The sequence below is a fragment of the Molothrus aeneus genome, chromosome 14, assembly GCF_037042795.1.
Source record: "Molothrus aeneus isolate 106 chromosome 14, BPBGC_Maene_1.0, whole genome shotgun sequence".
In the NCBI taxonomy this organism is placed as follows: Eukaryota; Metazoa; Chordata; class Aves; order Passeriformes; family Icteridae; genus Molothrus; species Molothrus aeneus.
Window position 1 is genome coordinate 6,081,201 of NC_089659.1, and position 20,972 is coordinate 6,102,172.

General features: G+C 40.5%; 1 long non-coding RNA gene across 6 annotated transcripts in view; it reads right to left on the reverse strand.

Moving 5' to 3' along the window:
• The window catches only part of LOC136562749 (uncharacterized), a 27,327-nt gene continuing 6,355 nt past the window's right edge, over positions 1–20,972 (reverse strand). Inside the window, exons 2-9 of one of the 6 annotated variants that reach the window (XR_010784559.1) lie at positions 15,991–16,164; positions 11,033–11,129; positions 10,442–10,591; positions 10,057–10,135; positions 6,825–6,954; positions 5,049–5,264; positions 4,198–4,509; positions 1–2,705 (exon numbers count right to left, since the gene is read on the reverse strand). This is a non-coding gene — a long non-coding RNA (uncharacterized lncRNA). Of the gene's footprint in view, positions 2,706–3,474; positions 4,510–5,048; positions 6,399–6,824; positions 6,955–10,056; positions 10,136–10,441; positions 10,592–10,950; positions 11,130–15,990; positions 16,165–20,972 lie in introns of those variants that run through there. The other 5 variants (XR_010784558.1, XR_010784555.1, XR_010784556.1 and 2 more) reach the window with 5 other exon arrangements.

The following is a 20,972-nucleotide window of genomic DNA, read 5'->3' on the forward strand; positions in this document are numbered from 1 at the left end:
TTAATTCAGAATTTTCATTTTATTGGAAGCACAGGTCCAGTAATTAATATACTTATTTTATACAGTAAATATACATTATACCCTGCAGAAGCAGATGCAATCAATACCAAGCAGCAAGCAGAATGTGAGTATTGATTGTACAAAACCCCCTTTCACACTCATGTTATCAAGGAGCTTTTCAAACCTCTATTCTTAGGAACACCATTTGGAGGATTGTGCATATGCATGTGTAAAATGAACTGCTATTATGACTTCATCTGTGTGTGTGTTGGCACTGCAGAGAGTTTTGCTGAAGTAATAATTTGGTGGCATCAAGAGGCAGAAAATCAGATCGCGGAAGCACAGTCCAGATGGAATTGCTGAGCAAGTGCATTGTGTTTTTTTCTCTCTTGCAAAGATATTAAATACTATACCTGGATAATATTTCATAAATACCACACACAGAGTACTTATGAGACAGATAAGGCAAGGCTGGTTGGTAGCACAAGCAAAAATCAGAGGAAATGTTACCTGTGATAGATGCATTTTTCTAGCACAAGGAGCTCACTGGGAATGCAGAGGTTTTGCCTCAAAAACCAGTTAAGTAAAATTTTAGCAATGCTTTTTAATTCCAAAACCTGCAGAATGCAGGGGGCCTGGGTATGATGTGATTGATGCTTTAACTTCAGAGACCAGGTTCAGAATTTTCACTGGCTTTATAGCAACCTAATACTGCACCAACTCCACTCTAAATGTTCAAAGATACAGAAGTCTCATTTTCAGGTTTATTTAGGGCAAGTCTATATAGGCATGTGCACAAAGAGACAGGCTTTCACTGGGTTCACTTTGAGATGGCCAGCAAAAAATAGTTCTGAACAATAGTCCAGAACAATCATTCAAGATCACAAATCATTCATGAACAATATAACTTTTCTTAAAATATTAAGCCCAGCTGAGCTTACTGAACAGTCAGGACCAGTCCAAACACTTTAGCCAAGTGCACAAGCACAAGATTCTTGTCTAACTTAAAGCACAAGTAAAATTTCAATTGTCCTTGCATCTTTATCTGCAAAACAGGATTACAAAACCTACCTTTCACAAAGCTGGGATGCATTTAAATTAGGTGATATTGGATACATTGGGTACAATATGAAAATCTTGGATGGGAAACTGCATAAATGCAAAGCATTAAATCATTAAAGCCCACTGTTTATGCTCTCACATTCTGATGATCAATGTATGCTTACATCCTTTTTCCAGAAAATAAAATAGTTATTCCTGAGGTAATGGTGAAGAGCTTGTAGAGACTCCCATATAGGAGTTGAGCATAAATTATGCAGCAAATAATTTATAGATATTTCATTTCCTTTGGAAATGTCATCATTGGAGAGCACTGGTGACAGATATCACACACAATCCACCTTTTGTTAATTTACACAGAGCCACAGTACACAGGTCACACATACCAAAGAGAAGACTTTAGCTCAAGAAAAGAAATACAACTGTAAAATGGATTTGCTTGCACAAAGGCATAAAAGTTATCAAATAAAGCAGGAAAGCAATATTGATTTTGATATAGGCACCCCTAAAGATACAGGCTTTGCAGAGTCAATAGTGTCTTGATTTAGGTTCTAACCCAACCCCAAAGTCTCAGACTCGGCTCCATCCACTTATTGATTTGTCTGGCATGCTGGGTTGGTTTTTTTGTTTCTTTTTTTTTTCCAGAAATGCTTTTCTGCTCTCAAATTTTAGCTAGCTCTCCCAGAAGAATGTCTAATACAGTCACAAAGAGCAATTCTGTTCCTTACAACCAAGCTATTGACTATGGTAATAAAAGGAAAGACAGAAGTCATGTCAGCTTGGCTTCTCACAGGACCTCACAGTGCTCCTTCATTCAATAACAATTATGTAATCAACAAGCAATGGGTAATGAATTGCAAAATATCAGCAGCCCTTAATTTTCTATCAGGTATGATAAAGTTGGGCACTTCTTGAGAAATAAACCACCTTATAACTATCACCAATGCATCAGTTCTTTGATATTTTGCTGCAATATCTCTTCTATTTTATTTTTTTTCTCTCCTGCTACCTGACATCTAAATGCCTATAATTTTAGACATAGAGATCACATGTCATAAAAAAAAGATCCACAGAAAGAGAGCTTCAAAATGTTATTTTTGCCATTTGTAGGCAGTTGTTTACCTGATGTGCATCTTCAACACCTTTGTCTTTATATGGGGAGGAAGGGGTTTAGATAAAAGAGCACAAAGAGATGATGCAGCTCCTTTAACAAGCCTTAACAAATTTGTTTTTATTAAATTTCTACACTAAAATTGAAAACCTTTAGGTAGGGGAAAAAAATCCCTGATGATGAATTATCAAGGAAACCAATAGAGGAAATAAAGCCATGCTTAGAAGAGATTAAACAAGTCATGAAGTTTTTCATAAAAGTAGGATGCAGGAAATAGAAGGAGACATAAGTGATTGATTGAGGTGCAAATGTATGTGTGGGCAGGAGGAAAGCAAAGGGTAAATTTGTCTGGGGAGTAAATCCATTTAGGTCATTATAGTTCAATATGGCCATGATCCAGCAAAACACTTGAGCATATGCTTGGTTTTAACATGACTCACTCCCAAAAGCTGAGCTCTGCTGACTTGTTCAGACTCAGGTTTGAGTGTGATTTCATCAGTATCCTCTCTTGAATTGTGTCACCCCACTTGAAAGCCTGTAAGACAACAAAGTGAAAGCTGGAATGGCTTTGGATGGGTTATCTACCTGAAGAATCCATCCTGGACACAGCAAACAGCACACTCTGCTTTCTGTAATGGAATGAGCTTAGAAATGGAAACCTATTTTTGCAGAGGCTGAAAAAGAGGAATGTCCATAGCAGCCAGAAGGGATGGGACATTAGGACGTTACAAGCTTTTATTTAATGGAAAACCATGCTGAAATTTTGAGACATGGCACATGATAGGCTGATGTAAATGGCCCAAAATTACCATGCCTTTAGTGCTTATTTGTGTGGTTCCATCGCACAGTGGTGCCTGTGCTTGCAGGCTGCAGGGTCCCCTGGAAAAGGACCAGCTCAGGACCACCCCCTGTGCCACAGGAGTGCCCCAGGACAGGGCAGAGCTGCTCCCCCTCTCCAAAGTGCCTCTCCAAAGACACTTTATGTTGCAGCCATTAACTGCTGATAACAAGAAATGAGTTCTTTGATTGTTCTTTCTATCCCAAGTTTTGGTGACATTTCTGGCCAGGGCAGAGGAATGATTTTGGGAGCAATCTCACTAAATCTATGGCTCTGACCCATTAATTTGAGCTGATTATCTTGTGAAGAGACCAAAAGTTTAAATTTTGAACCCATCTTCTCATCTGTAGGACTCCATTCTTTTTCCTCTCTAAGCTCCAATCTTACATTTTCTAGGGCAGGAAGAAATAGCATCCTGGCTTTTCAGAAATGAACAAAGTAGAAAAGATTAGATACACAATACAAGTCAGCATCACCAGGTACCATATTTATTTTTCTTAACTCCCTTTCCTGGGAAATAGGAATAGAAGGATCACAGCTTTCATTAAACAATAAAATTAATTTATAATTCTCAAGATTTCACAGAAAAGCATTAAAACATAATTACTGCATTGTCACCACAAATATCACTTTGACTTCTTGAATTTTCCTCACTTTTGAGCAGTCTCTGAGGATGCAACAATTGACTTATATAAGCAATTTACAGAATAGAGGGACCTGTTCATCTAATATGTCACAGAGTTCATTTTCCTCTAGGAAGCTTTTGCACAAGAACAAACATCTACATATTAATAAAACCAGTATCTTCACAAGGTATTTTTTCAATTGCTGAATTTTATTAAGCTACTAAGTAAAAGGTTTCTTTGAAACAATTCAGAAGTTGAAATTAAAAATGGTGTGTCATTTTCAGCATTTTTATGTTTCATTTATTTGTCAGACTCTCAGTCAGCAAGATGAGGTGGGTGATAATTATTCAGGGTTGCCAATTAACCTACTTAGCAGGTCACACAGGTAACTGGCATAGATTGTGTCAAATCTCATTACTGGGATAATAATTTAATCACTCAGTGCATTGACTGAAGGCCAGAGAATCTGGAGAATAAATTAAACAGGAAAATAAAATTAGTAGCTAGAGAGGTATTATATTTAAATACATGAGAACAGTAAAATGTTAAAGCATACTACTCACTGGTAGAAACTCAGTAAAGTCTGGAATGGGGGCTGGGGGTACTGAGAGTGAGGATTTTCAACCACAACTTCCAGCATGAGTATCAAAAAGGGTTCTATGTCATCTTGCTCCTGGGAATGAAAGGCAGCTAAGCCATGAGGAGGGCGTGAGCACGTGTGTTATTCTCTAGCATTTAAATAGATGTGCAGTGCAATTACCTTGGCTGCAGTGTGAGAGCCCAGACCTGCCCAGGCACTCCTGCTTTGGGAGCTCTGGGTGACCATCCTGGCCTCTCCCCTCCTCTGCATCCCAGCCTTCTTCAGCTCTTTGTGCCTGCATTCAGAACAATGACAAAGGAATGTCAAGTAAGAAGGCCACATAATGGATAAAATAATCTTGCAGGATCTGTCAAAAAGGACAGGAGAGATGAAAAAATTACAATAAGTAATTGTCAAAGTCATGGAGTCTGTGAAAAAGCTTCTTCTGTACAATAATGCTCTGCATTTACAAGGTGACTGAGTACATGAGAGATAGGAACAGAAGAGTCTGCCTGGAAGTGGAAAAACATTTTCTGTGCAGATGGAGAAAAAAACTACTGGAAGGAACAATAACATCTTTCAAGGTGGTTTTATACATACAGGTTACATATGAGTTTGAAGCTTGTATCTGCTTTGGAAAGAAATATAACCTTTCTAGAAATTATCAAAGTTTTATAATTCAAAATATAGACTGGAGGGAAAAAAACACACAAAACATTATTAATGCCAAGACTTAGCTAGTCCTGAATGTGTTAGGTGTGAGGTGTAAGGTGTCCCACAGCACAGACAAAAGTACATGCAACTCCAGGAAAGATGAGAATATGGTGAACTTGCCCTTGTCTTCATGGTCTATTTCAATGGTTTACTGTCTGCAAGAACAAGAGGGCTGTAAAAGAAGCCATCACTCCTCTGAGCAGTGGATCATTCAGTTTAAACATATCTCATAGATGTTATAGCCAGGAATTACAGCACACTGAGCACTGCTCCAGGACTTGTAATTTATTCACTCAGCAGGGAAAAAAGTGACTTCCATAGCAGCACTTTATAGGCCTGTAAAATAAAAAACAACCAGCATGAAAAAATATCCAGTGGGCCAGGAATGAGTGTTGGTTTGGCGAGGAATGAAAATTTGGTTTGGTTTTTCCAACAATGAGCAAAATCACATGCTTAGTGGATGTGACCAGATCACTTATTTATGCTGTCAAATATATTATTTTGAATCATAAATTGTCTTGTTACTGAAAGAGAATACACCATAGCAGAAAGGCTGAGCATATCTATTCCAGTTCTGGAATTACAGAAACAACATGCAGCTCTTAAATGTCATTTTACTTATTCCCACAGAATGTAAATGCTATAGTAGTCAATAACTTCTTAGACCTTCTTTTTTTTGTTTTTTTGAAAAGACTAAAGCAGGGCAGCACTATTTGTGGATGCTACCCACTAGCTCAGGAGTGCTAGATAACAGAAACTGCATGCAGAAGAAAAATCACTTCACCTAATTAGTAGAAAACTTAACACTGATGAGCTAAACTTTCTCATTAAATTTTTCCCTGATAAAAAAGCAAAAAGCTTAAAGATAATAGATTCATTTATTTAAACATAAAGCAAGAGCTCAAAATCCTGGATAAATTCAGTGTAAGGGCCTCTCAGGAGATATCAGCAGTTACAGAAGACCCACAGCTACCACAGCTGCTTTTCTGGTTCTTGTGAATATTTTCAGTGTTTTCAGCTCATTGCTATTTTTTATATATTATGTACAAAAGTAATAAATGGCTAATTAAATTACACAGGCTACAGTCACAGACAAGAGTGACAGTGGATTAGGAAACTCCATCAGAATACTGAATATTTCATTACCAAGCTATCTAGAAAAATCAGATGTTATAAATGCTTTGATAAGGCAAAAGCATTGTTGACTCATTCATTTCCATGATGATCTAGTGAGCCTTCCTTGCAGAGGTTAGCTCAGGGCACTAATACAGCCTCAGCAGCATAATTCCCATTTTGGGAAGACAGGATATATCCTGAGCAGGGTTTTCAAGCCCAAGAGTGAGCACCAGTGTGGATCTGGAGGTTCCTGCTCTGCTCTGCTGTCAGGAGCCACTGCAGAGACTGGACACACAGGAACTGCATCTTCTTCAAAGATGGATTTTTCAGCATGAGAGCAGCTCTGAGTGATCTCTGGGGAAAGGATCAATTAGAGACTTTTGGCTTCTCTTCACTTATTACATTTTCTATTGAAATAATGTTTCCCATTGTTCTCTCATTTATAATTCACAGTCAGTAATTGTCATGAGCAGTAACCCCATTAGGCTGTTGTCTTAACTCCATGTTACAACATCTCTTTTTAAAATAGTGCTTTCCAAAGACACCATTATCCTTCAGTTGCAACAATCACCTGTGTATTTGTTAACTAAAAATATAATGAGAGGTACTAGCCCATATTAAAGTACAATAATACAGTGTCAGAGCATTTTGGACAGACCTGGACTGGTTGAAATGTTACTCAACACCTCCTCCCAGCAGTGTGCAGGCTTGAATATTCCTGCTCAGTGCTACCCTCCTTCATTCCCCCCCTTACTCAGACTAACCCTGACTTTCATTCACCTGTAGAGGTGACACTAATTCCTGGATGCCTGCAGAAATTGAACCAGATACCCCTGGGACACTTTGGGGCAGGGAATGGCTTCTTGTCCTTCTGGTGAAAATGACAACTGCTCACAGCTCCTAATTTCCACTGCAAGGAAAAAGGAAAGCTTTAATCAGAATAGGGGCAGACAAGGGAAGAAGTTCTGAGCCTCCCCAGGGTTAGGGCAACAGCTCCCCAGGGAAGGTAATGCAATGGTTACCCCAGCCCACCCCAGAAGTGTTGCAGGGCAGCTGCTTTGCCCTGCTCCCCCTGCCAGCTCTCAGCCTCACCCCTCCTTAGGGAGTGCTGTCTCACTGCTCTCATCAGCTGCATCCTTGGGGACCCTTGGCAGAGCATCCACCAAATGCCAGGCCTGGAGGGCAGGGCACTGCTTTTTTCTCCCCCTGTCATGATTGCCTGTTTGTCTGGACTGCAAAAATGGGTTTAAATCACTGCAAGCAGCGAAGAGCCTGGACCACTCTATCCCACTCCCTAGGCAAGCATTTTATCACCAGGTTGTATTTTCTACAAATAGATACTGTACATTATACTCAACACAGAGCACAGCAATCCCTCTTCAAGCCCTGGTGAGAAGAGCAGTGCTGGAACCTTGGTCTAGGACACAAATTAGTCCCATATAACTTTCCATGCTGAAGGTGTCACTGGCTGCCTGCATCTGTGCTGGGCAGTTCTGGCTCAGGAAGTGACAAGTCTTTTGGTTCAGGGCTGCAGAACATGGCTGGTTTTTTGTTTGCCTCTGTGGCTTTCCCACTGCTCACAGAAGAAAGCCTTTATCCCTCAGTAAATGCAGAGCTGAACTAATACATTGTCAAGGATTCCTTGCAAAAGCACAGTTTACTTCTCAAGATAATGCTAAAGATTCCCAAGTGTAAGAGCCTGCAACAATATGTAAAACATTTTAAATATAATGCAATGAATAACCACAGACTTTCCATAACAATCATCATTTAGTGAATGTATAAATAGAATAAAAGCAATATTGAAGCTAATAAATGACCTCTGACACCAAGAACCGATTGCATTTCATATTACTTTACTTAACTGCCCCCTCCTTCCCCCACCAAACAGAAGCTTTATTGACAAAATGTGCTCTGGTGATTTAGTCTGTAGACTTAAAGAATGTGCAACTCTGGGAAAAACTGAATTATGGATTCTATTTGTCAGACAAGGAATGGCATGTAATAACTTAATGAACTAGAAGCTTATTAGTTGTAAAAGAGAGAAGGCGTTGTCTATCAATCTCTTTTATTTTTTATAGCTCAGAAATGTTCAGGTGGATAAGCATCAAATCCATTTCACATTTATTATCTTATGAATACCAGTATGTGCTAGAATCTCAACAAGCTAAAAAAATATATCTCAGCCTCTAGTTTAATGTGCATTTTATTAGTCAGTTCTGGAGGCTCTATTTGAAACCCAAGTCATTAGAATACGTGCTCACATATTTGGCACTTGCACACAAGAGCTACCCTGATTTCATCAAACCTGTGGAGTGAAAGGAATTCAAACACAGTGACAGTGACACTGACAGTAACAACTGTGTTTCAATAACCCTTTATTGCTCTATGGACACATAAATACAAAAGGACAGTAAAATAATTTTAACAAGAAACTTGGAGAGAAACCAACCAGCCTAATATAAAATGGAAGAATTGAATCCTTGGTTGTTAAAGAAGTTTTCTCCACTTTGAAAAGTACAATAATTTACTTCACTTAGACTTTCCTGTGGACCTATTTATTCTGCACAATGGAGTGACATTTGAATCATGATATTATGTGTGAATATGCACAAAAATTACAACAATAAGGTAGTTTAAAATCCATTAGATTTTAATCCATAATATCAGTCTTAGCTGATATTATGTTTTAAAAATACATGGTAAAAAATAGGAATTAGCCCTAATATATAAAACATTATATATATATATATATATATATATGTATGTATAATATATTATATATATAATTTATTATTATAAATATATATATAATAGATAATATATAAAACAATTTATATATATAAAATATATAAATAATTAGCCCTAAATACATAAAACACATGTGCAAGTAAAAAAAAAATTACATAAAGCAGGAAATTCCAAGTTCAAGCTAATGCATACAGAGGTATATGTAGAACAAAGCAGTCAGGTTCTGATCTATCAGCCCCAATATTTCATGTGCTGCATAGATCCCTGTGTAATTGCAATTTTAACCCTGCACAAGATCGATCTGCTTGCTTTGATTTTCTTTTCCAGAAATAAAAATAAGCAAGGAAAGAAAATCTGCATTAATTTATGCCTCTCGTAGGCTCCTGTGGATGCCTTTTTTGGTTTATTGGTTTGTTGGGGTTTTTTTGTGTGGCCAGCCTAGCAGCAGATGTCTTACATACATCAGGCTGTTTAGAAGAACAGTCATAGCCATTCCACTTAATCAAGTAATAGCACACTATTGACATATTAGACCAATTTAATACATTTGTTTTCTTTATCCATTTACATTTCATCTCAAAGGTCTCCAGTACAATGGGATTTTGAACTATTTGCGCTGAGCACAATCGAAGGGCCAGTAATCCAATAATTTGATTTTCTTGCTGCAGAGACCAGGAGAGAGGGAAAACCATCTTTCTCTTGCTCCAGCAAGTGAGCTGCAGGCCTGCATTAGGCTTTTAGCTTCCTGTGTAAAACATACCCCAAGGGCAACAGAAGGCCACTTAAACACAGCTTGGAGGGCACCACTGGAACATGGCTGTGGCACGTTGGCTTTCTGCCCAGGAGTAAATTCCAACCATTAGCATCAAACACTCATCCTGAAGCTCTCAAACTGAAATTAAATGCCATCTATCAAATGAATAAACAATAATAAAGTAGCACAAGTAAATTAAAAAAATAAATTGCAGTAATTTATACTGTGGATCATCTGTTCAGGGTTGCTGTTCCAGACTGTTCGCCTCAGATTATCTTTCAGACTATTTTTTCACTATTAGATTTTTGTACATGTAAAACAGCCCTTGATACACAAATTGAATTTATGCTATGCTCTATGCTACTCCTACTAAAAAATAGTTTTAAATAAGGCTTGTTTTTCCTATGCAAATAATTTTGTTTAATTCTGCTAGTCATAGGTTGAGTCTACACGAGTTGTGTCTAAACAAGAATATAAACAACAACAATTAAACATGCAAAAATGTACCTTTAGATATCTCAGCTGGAGCTGCACATTCTGGTTTAGGCAGTCCAGGAAAATTTCAGCTGGCTTCAGAATTGGAAAGCTGTGAATATAAAGTGAATTATCCCTTTAAAAGTGCTCAAAGGAAAAGCAACCAGTAGTTTGGGACAGATTTTAAAAGGAAAATTTTTAATAAGCAGAATTTTATTACCTAACTGAAATTTTTGCTATAGTGTCCTGGCTAAAACTTCACTTTTTTTGAAAAACAAGGAAAAAAAAACAAACAAAAAACCAACTCTGGGAAACGATTATGCTTTGTCTGAATTACAGCTATTACAGCAATAAATTCAGCCTTGTGCTGAGATGGGACAGTATTGCAAAGGAGAGCAAAGGGAAATATCTCACTTACTGAATATTAGTCTCATTTCCCAAAACAAGTTGACTCTTCCCAGGAACTTCTTTGCCAAAATTTCCTTAGGGCATGAAATAATTGGCTATTAACCAGTGTGTTCTTGACCCAAAGAATGGAGCAGAAAACATGCAAGTCTTGTCTGGATTACTAGAAGAAAGAAAAGAGAAATTAGAGTAGATACGCGCTGCCGGAGCCCGTGGCTCTCTTCATTTTTCTTGTTGTGACTGGAGGCTTTTACCTGCATTTATAGCAGGGCAAAAGACCTGAGGAAAAGAGCAGGCAGGAAAGAGGGGAAGGCAAACTAGAACAGCACAACCTTCTCCTTTTCAGATTTATTTTCCCCTGCCTGCTTGCCCTGCATTTAGTGTGGGGCTGTGAAAAAGGAAGGCTGCCAGCTCCATAGCATCATATTGCCAGCATAAAGGGCATCCTGTCTCAACCCGAGGCAGCAGAGAACTTATGAAAAAGGGCCTGCACACTAAGAGGAAAAAACAGCAAAATCTTACTTATCATAAATGCTGTGCAGTCTTCTGAACAAGTGATAGTTTCCTTTTTCCCCCCTTGTACATGGGATCACCTGGAACTCACCAAAACCTCTGAGGTGCCCTGGGTGCTGCCCCAGCGCCCCGGGCAGCCCACGGGAGGAGTGGCTGAGGACGCAGCATGCGGGGACAATTCCCATGGCCTGGAAGGATCAAAACAAGACATTAGTATGCACCAGGCAGAGCCAAGGCTGAGCCTGCTGCTAATGAGTGCTGCACTGAGGGCTCAGGCCATGGTTTTGCTAAATCCTGTGCTCTTGGTACTCCTGAAAACACCACATCAACAGGCAGTGAGACTCACACACCTGCCTGAGAGCAGGGCAGCATAACCAAAGTGCTGGGGCAGGTGTTTGAGCCACTGAGAAAGTGTCTGCCCCTGGATGTCAGCTGCTTCAGTGGAGCTGTGCAAGTCAAGAAGTCCTCCTGGGGCTGGTTGGCCTCTGTTGCACCTGCCCTGTTGCTGGACAGGTGCGTCTGGGCAGGGTTCAAAGCCTGGTGCTGGTTCATCGTGGTTCACAATGATCCCCAGTAAGTGCCTGTACACTACAGGGGACAAACAGAAGCCACAAAAGTTCTGGGATGGGCTGTGATCTCGCTGGCATCACAGCAATGCTGTGCACTAGGCTGTAAGAAAGAGAGGGCAGTGGTCAGCTGCCATGGAGGCTGCCAGGGATGGATATTCAGGAAGCACAGGACAGGACATTAAAGCTGAAGAGATCCCTTGATGTGAGAGAGCAGCTGAGGCACATGGAGCTGTCTGTGCCTTGGGGCAGGTGATGAGCCAGATGACAGCTGGCAGCCAGGACCAGAGGGCAGCCCATGGTGGGTGACATTGTGGTCAGAGTCTGCTACAGGCCACCTGACCAGGAAGAAGTAGATGAGGCAAAAAACTGAAAGCATCCTCATGCTCACAGGACATCAAAGGTCAGAGCACTGCAGGCACACCGAGTGCTGTTGATGAAGCAGCAGAACACACACACACCACAATTTGCTGCTGCTGGACCCTAGCTTGGCTCTAGCTACCTTACACAGTGCCTCTCCTGCCCTGCATAACCACTCTTGTGCCCTTCAAAGGATGGTGAGCACTACCTGTACAAACCTCCTCAGCAGTCTCCATGTTTCCTCATTGTCTTACACCCCACAAGAAGGTTCTGCAGCAGAAAGAAAGTTTCAATCCCCCTCCAGCCTTAGCCTGCTGATCACTGTTTGATGCCCTGAAAGTGTAACACATGCAAACAGGGTGCATTGGCTGCAAATTTAGAGAAAACATTTCTTTTCATGTGGGCAAAGAGGAGGTTGTTGGCATAGGAAGTGTGTGTGTACATACACCTGGTTTAAATAAAGCTCCCCCATGATTCCAGGTTGGATTTCACTCTATTTCAAAAGCCTTCACCTGCCATATATCCCAAAGTGTCTGAATAGCAAGAAAGGGGTTTGGAAAAACTTTGCTGACTACTGTAAAAGGAGGAATAGTATCCCAAAGACTGTGCTTCCCCATTCCTACACCTGTGTGGCAGGAGTTCCTCTGATTTTCTTTCAGTCAGAATCCCTGTATCACAGAATATGGCCTGCAGAACCAGTTTTGTCTCAGTTTATAAACAGTTTTACAATATCTTTTAGTGGTGGAAAGATTCCACAGCAAGCAGAAAGTCCTATGGTATGTTCTAGGGATGTGGGATCATTTCTAGAGAATTTGAGGGAGAAACTTTAATGTATTGGGAAGAGCTTATAACTTCAAACACAAATTAGGACACTTAATTTTCTTTAAACCCTATGTCCACCTGTTCAGATTCCATGAGTGCCTCAGGATCTTTCCTCACAACACTCTTGCACACACCTACATAATACCAGTGCTCTGCTTATTCTGTATTTCAGTAACTTAAACACATGACAAATTCTCTCATGCTGCAAATTTATCTTCATTGAGCTATCTTTTGATCTTGGGCATTAACTCTGATCAGCACTAAGGCAGAGACAGTCTATCCAATTAGCAGATGAAGCCTCAGAAACTCAGGACACAGCACCTCTGCTCCACTGCCTTCCAGGAGATTTGACCTCAACAAACACATTAGATGAACCCAGCCACAGCTGGTCTGCTCAGATGGCATTTTGCCAGTTAGCAAGGTAAAATTTGCTTTTGGGAGGTGCCAGAAAAGCATGGATTTAGGTCCATAACTTGCTAAGGTCTGTTAATACAGCTTTCTTCTGACTCTAAGCAATCACATAAAACATCTTGACTTTCTTAGTATAAAAGCAACTCCTTATCAGATATTCCCTTGTATGGAATCCAAAGAACAAATAACCAACTTGTTTTCTAACATCTGCAAAAACAAATTATCTTTCAAAGGAGACTGGGTTTGTGCTCTTGTGTTCTGCTGCCAATGTCATCAAGGAAACTTTCACTCAATAGTTATACTTGGAGCAATGACCACCCTATGCTGTGTTTTCCCCTGTTCAGAGCAGGGGGCTTCTGAGCCATAGTCAAGGTTCCTGAGCATAGATACCAAATGCAGTTCTGCATTGAATGTCAAATAAACCCACCACTTTGTTTGGTCAACAATTTCAAAGCCACAGGGGCAATCCATGACTCAGCTGCCATTAAAATTCACTAGTTAATTGTGAACAACCATACCTCAGTGCTTTGCACCTCCAGTTAATCTGCTTGTGTCTGTTTGTGTCAACTGATTCCTGCAGCACCCCAAAGATATGAGAGCAGGAATGCCAGGATTTGAGGATGTTCTGAAGGCTGGCTGAAATCAGTGACTCTCCAGATGTTCTTGGGTGCCTGAAGCAGCATCAAATGGGGCTGTACTGAAGAACTCTAAGGTGACAGCAGGTGTGAAATGCCTCCGTGTATTTCATAAGAGTGAAACACAGCTGGGATGGACAAGTAAAACTCCAAGATCTAGTAATGGTCCCAATAATTTCTGAAGCTAAGCTTGACTGATTGTGTGGCTTCATTCACTCAGCACCTCCAGTGGGTCATTAGTGCTGAACCCAGTGGGTGCTCATGTAAACAGAGCACTGAAACACCAAGAAAAATGCAAGGACCTGTGTTCTTACAGTAGCTTCTGCTTGCCTGCTTTGCTCCATTGGGAATCATCACACTGTGGCTTTGAGGGTTGGTAACAGGAGAGTTTGTGGGTATCAAACATGACAGAAGAGTGGGATCTTCAAACCACACTCTAAAACTGGAGTTTACCCCACTTTTCTTCAGCATTTCCACAGCAGTCCCTCCTCTGTGCCTCTTCCAGTCTGACTACTATTTTTATTAATATTTTTTGGTGTGACATGGTTGATCAGAAGTCTATCTTGTCAGTCTCTGTTCCTTCTTGCTCTTTCCAAGCATTTTACATTCAGTACAACAGATACAAACCAAGAGCCAGAGCTAAGATGAGAAGAAAGGGATCATAAGAACAGAAGAAAAGAATCAAGAAGAAAATCCTGCAATCCATGGAGAACCTTGCCATTTCGTGACTGAAGTGTGTTGTACAGCAACAGGAAAAAAGCCACAGAAAACTTCTTTAATCTAACAAGGAGCAAGGAATGCCATTAGAATGAGAAGAGCCATGTTATTATGCTGACGTTGTAGGGCCTTTCTTGCACTTGCTCAAAACCCCTCCTGCCTGGATTATTGCTAAGGGTTAAGAGAATTGAATTTTACTGAAAATAACTGAGAACCCAGTTATTTCTGAAGAGATGTGGGAGAAAGGGCTGGAAGTGAATGCAACACAAGGAAACCTGGAATGGGGAGGAGGACTACAAATACAAATTTACTCCCCTGCAAAATCAATTCATCTAAAATTGAGTAAAAGAACAAGATGATATCTCCCTCCTCCCTCCTACAACACATTCTATTCTTCATGTATATTGACATTGAGGGGTAAGCATGATAAATAGCTCTATTTTCAGTAACAAAAAGAAGAAAGTTATGAGACTGACTCCAGCCTCAAACCTTGCATGGTCTTCTACAAGGAGACTGTCTCTGCTGGCAGTGCTAGGCAGGCTTTGGGGACCCTCTTTAGGGACACAGAGGGGATGTTTTTGCTGGCCCACAGGCAGGTCCCTTAACTATTGTTATCATATCTATACAGAAATGTTTTCATGCAGCCAAAAGCCAAAGGAGAGTATTTACCTTTCTGAATCAGCAGTAGGGTGCACAGCAGATTCATTATGGGAACATGAAAATAATAAAAAAAAATGACTTCTGAAACTGCCACCTTTTTAAAAGAATTTTTAAATGGTTATGCCCTAAACTATTTTTTCCTTTACTCTCCAAACACAGTGTAGCCAACTGAAAATCAAATTCACATTTAGTGCTTAAGCAGTGAATAATGTTAGCAGTCGGTTAAAGAAAAATAAAGATTAACTGTGCAACTCACATTAATATATAGTAATATCTGATGCCTAAATTTTAACACAATGTCAAGCACTATGCTCATTCTTTTTTAATGAGAATTAGAGTCTGTCTGTCAAAATGGCTTTTGATAAACTCAAAAGTACATCATTTTTTTTCCTGTAAAGGGAAAAGTGTATCTGAATATACCAACAAAGTTGAAGGTAATTAAAAAGCTTTTTAAAAATAGGATAAAAAAATATAGATAAAACAAATCCAGTTAATCCTTTTCAGGACCTAATTAACCTTAAAAACGAAGTCTCCAGCCTTTCCCATGGATTTCAATGCAAGGGAGAATGTCCCAGGGAGAACGCCACAAACTATAGGTCTGATTTAATGGAGTTTTGATTGAGGATAAAGGCAGAAGAGTCAGCCTGTGGTACCCTCTCTTTGCACTGAAAAGTGTCCAATTCCAAAGGCAAATGCACTGAGCTCAGCCATCCCAATTAAAGTGTCAGCTGCTATTCAGCATAAGCAAAGATAGCACAAAGAATGCAAAAGAATCAGCCAGTACAGCATATTTACAAAGGCAGCACAGCAATTGGTGTTGGTTAGGGCACAGCAAAGCACAACACCATTTATTTAAACAAACAGATGTACATACTTACCTGTATATATTTGCTCATACAGAGCTCACACACATACATATATCACCAAAAAAATTGTATAAAAAGGAGTAAAACCACTTTGCTTTCTCTAGGATATTCTCTTGAATCTTTGTATGAACAGTAGTGGAACTCCAGCTGAAGCTGCAGTATCTTGATGTTGAAACTGTCTTCTTGCTGCAAGTAAAAAGTGTTAAAAAGAAATATTCAAAGATCAATTTTTTTTTCACAGGCAACTACAACAACTCATCAGGTATGCACAGCACACATACACCCTGATCTTACACTGCTGTCAGCCTGCCAAAACCCCTGGTGGCTCTGGAGGAATTTCTGTGCTGAGATCAGTATATCAGTATCCCACAGGGTCATTCCCTGCAGTGGTGCCTGGCACAGATCTCCCATTGCCATCTCTGGAGGCTCTGCCTCAGTGCTCGTGGCACTCTGCTACATTCAGGTTAAATCACCTGAAAGGCTCCAGCTTCCCCATTTCACAAATGCCTACCAGTTACTGTATTTTTATCAGAGAGGACGAGAGTGACAGAGGGAATTCCCTGCCAAAGGTTATCTCTGAGTTCATGGTGTGTGTCCTTCTGCTGCCACATCCAATCAAGCATTAACGCTGTTCCAGGCAGCCTTCCCTGGGACTGCCCCTGTGGGGCCAGCAGGAATTTCTGCTGCAGCAGGGAGGACAAGCTGGGCTGGCACCACAGCTCCGTGTGGACATGGTCAGCCTTCAAATGCTTGTGGAATGATCTTCCAACTTCAGCTTTCCAGTGCTACTGTTGTTTCCAAGAACTAAAGAGACACAGCCCATCGGGCTCTGCTCAGCAAGAACAAAGCTCACCCAGAGCAGTGGGAATCCCCCCAAGTCCTCTGTGCTGGTTTGAAATGTCCCAAGGAAAGGCCATGGATGCTCTGCTCCTCCCAGCCTCCCTGGGGAGTGCCAGCACTGACTCTGGGGCTCACTGAAGGAGCCACTCTGGGGGGTTTGGACTACAGTGCTCACACAGAAGGAGCTTCAGCCACTTCTGTGACCCATGTGGATCAAAATTACAGGGGAGGCTGCAGTGTAATGTGGGGTCATTTCTGCTTCCTCTTATCTGACAGGAAATTCATTCCCAAAAGCTAACACAAAACGTTCATAAAGTCCTTCTTAAGCTCTTGAAGATCCACCTCAATTTCCTCTACAACAGCTGGAGTGGGTTTACAATAAATGAGAATAAACTGGTACACAGCCCATGCTCTTGTAATAGGCACAGTGATGGACTTAGAGCCCTTTTGAACATTTGTGGAGCCAGATAACCCAAGCTAGCAGCAAGAGGATGCCACCATGAAGCATAATTATTTTATAGCCCCTATTTAATTTTTGGAATATCAAAATTTATGACAATCACTAAAGCAGACTGATTAAACTCTAAGTGTAAACACACCATGAAACAGAAGTTGTTTTGCTGTCATCCCAAGTAAGCATCTATTTGCAAAGTACATGGCAATATCAAAGAGCTCTCTATTGATTAAACTTTGAAAATAAAATTGCACCACTTATCATATGCTGTTTGCAGAAATGCCAATCATTATAATACTCACATAAGCATTCTGCGTCTTCCCCCTGAACCCGTTAAATTTATTACTGAGACTCTATCCTGAGCTGCCTACATGTGGAAAAAATATCATTCAGATAACGCATTAACATTTATAACCAGTATTTAAAGCTATGCATGGTGCCATCTCAAATGATAAGGGTCTTGTCAGCATTTCCAGGATAAGCCTCATTTCGGGGAATGGAAGAAGGGAGGGAGTGGCAACTCTGCGTTTCAGCAATTTTAAATGACACCAACAAGAAGCCTGACATACAAGTTGTCAATCTAATTGTTCCCATCTTTCAGAGATAGGTGCATCTTTCATGTCCACATTCAGTTTAAAAAATAGCAAAATTCTCACTACATCATTGTAAGCTACCTGCAAAGCTCTGTCATTCTGCTTGTGCATACAGCATCCCACACAATTATAATTCTAGATCTAAGCCTTCATATTACAAAAGCTCTTAAGGTATGGAACAAAAATTATATGACCCCCTCCTCACAGTTATACTTGCACTCTAGAGGAGAAAGAAAGAGATAAGCAAAACAGCTAACAATACAACAATGAGGGCTGGTTCATGACTCATGTTATCAGATGTTCCTGCAGTATCAAAATACTAATGCTGAATACAAATTTTAATGCCAGAAAGGATAAAAAATAAGAACCAGAATTTTTGGGGTGAGAAACTCATAGGTGCAATGCATCTGCCATGAGCCCAATTCTGCTACAGGTACCATGTAAGCTGTGATTTGCTGAATGACACCTGTTAGCTGTGGATGTTTAAGTATTCTGCCAAAAGAAAAGATGTTTAAGATATCTTTATTAGTACAAAAAAATTGTCAAAAGACAAAGGTAGTTGTCATAAGGTAAGAGAGGCTTCTGAAAGACACATCTCTAAAAAGGAAGGGATTGAAGTGATTATACTTGAGATGACCACTGGACAGGTCATAAGTAAATATTTGCAAAGGAGGGACCTCAGCTCTATAGAATTCTAAGGGCATCTGTAACACCTGCTAGAAATAATAAAGCCAAACACTTCTGTGTGCAAAAGCAACAATATTTCTAACCAGAAAGCTCAAATGCTAACCAGTGTAATGGTTGTAATGCAAAAACACTCTGAGCAAATATGTGTGCAAATGGATTTTCCAGATTCCAAGGTGCAGTTGATTACCAAGGCTAACTGAGCTGTCCTCTTCTCCTCCCAGCTTTACTTGCTGCTCAGGCACACAGTGGACATAAAAATCTCCTGCTGTGCAAAGGACTTTATTGCTTTACAGGAAAAAGACTAATAGATGATAAAAAGAGGCCATATAAAGGATGGGCAGTTGTTCAAAAATTACATGCTTTGGAATGGAAAGAAATGTCAGAAGAGCTATGGAATGCATACACACACTTCATATTGAGACCAAAGCTGTTCCACTTCACATGGAATCCCCTGGGCTGGAAAGGCACCACACAAAGAACAAGGTCCATGCTGTACAGCTTTGGGCACACACTTATCCACAGACTATCCCACAGGTTCAGGTGTCCCCCACCACCCCCTGGCATTTAGGCTGGACAGCAGTTGACTAAATGTCTTCAGCATGCAGACCCCAGTGACTGCAATAAAGCAGAGATATTATTCTAACTCCTTCCCTTCCTATTGTCCTTTCAGTTAATGTGCACATTTGGCATATTTCTGATTTGCTTTGGAATGAATCCATCAAGCCAGAGATGGTTCTGAGGACAGCCAGGAAAGCAACTCCAAGGCCAGGTAAACAGCAATGTTAGAAATTTTGACACCAAGCAATTTTAAGCACCATCAGAGTTTGACCACTGTCAATAGCAGAGGAGACTCTGAGTATGCCTATTTTCTACCCACCTACATCTCACCATAAAAGATCTTACTAGATACTCAAGATTTGTGTGTCTGTGTGTAATTCCCCAGGGTAGAAGCCAGCTGGAATCCTGGCCCCATGAAGCCAAAGGGAGATTTGTCTGTGGCTGAAGTCTAGGTCAGGATTTTATGTATGTTTATTTTGTGCTTTGTGCAATAACAACTCAGGGAGCTACTTCAGATGCCAAATAAATTTTGAGGTTTCTGTGGAATTTGAAATACTTTATAAGTGATTCTCCCTGACAAATTAATGCAGCCACCATTCTCACAAGTTCTAATTGTCTCATCAATTTCTTTTCATGCCACTTGCAGTCATACATCATGCTTCAAAGTCAGCATGTGCACAACCAGCCTCCACAAGACAAATATTATAGGGTATTTTTCAGGTAAATGATTACTGCTCAGAGACAGTGAAGTTTCTGGCTAGAGTGATGTGGAAAAGACTGCAGAAAAGCAGGGAATGTCTTGCTTTACTTTAAAATTGAAGTATTTAGTTCTCAGAGAATTAAATTTTTTATCATTGGAAAAACTTGTGTGTCAGGATAAAAGCAGTTTAAAAAAGCAAAACGACAGGCTGCACGTGGAAGCAAAAGAAAACAAAAGATTTATCCTCAGCACAATGGTGCTGTCCAGCCACTTCCTAGGATGCAGGTCTTCATTAGTGGTTGCTCTAGAAAACAAACCTCCTTGTAACAAATGTCATCTCCTCCCTCTCTTAGCTTTTAGTGATGAGCAGACATCACATGGTGTGGAATATCCCCTTGGCCAGTTCACAGAGAGAGAGAGCTCTAAGATCATCAAGTCCAGCCTATGCCCTAACAAGTCAACTAGAATAGTACCAAGTGCCATGTCTAACCCTAACAAGTTAACTAGAATAGTACCAAGTGCCATGTCTAACCCTAGCAAGTTAACTAGAATAGTACCAAGTGCCATGTCTAACCCTAGCAAGTTAACTAGAATAGTACCAAGTGCCATGTCTAACCCTAACAAGTCAACTAGCCTATAGTACCAAGTGCCATGTCTAACCCTAACAAGTCAACTAGAATAGTACCAAGTGCCATGTCTAACCCTAACAAGTTAACTAGAATAGTACCAAGTGCCATGTCTAACCCTAGCAAGTCAACTAGAATAGTACCAAGTGCCATGTCTAACCCTAACAGGTCAACTAGAATAGTACCAAGTGCCATGTCTAACCCTAACAGGTCAACTAGAATAGTACCAAGTGCCATGTCTAACTGTAACAGGTCAACTAGCCTATAGTACCAAGTGCCATGTCTAACCCTAACAAGTCAACTAGCCTATAGTACCAAGTGCCATGTCCAGTGCCATGCCCAGCTGGGGCCAGCTGCCCTGGCTGTGTTCTCTCCCCAGAATCCTCCTCCTGCCCAGCCCAGTGAGGGGAGAATGTTGGAGAGACAGCCCTGAGGCTGTGGGAGTGCAGATCAGCAGCAGCCAAAGCTCTGGTGAATTATCCAGCCCCTCTGGCTGCCAGTGCCCAGCCCAGCACTGCAGGGGAAATGAGCTCTGG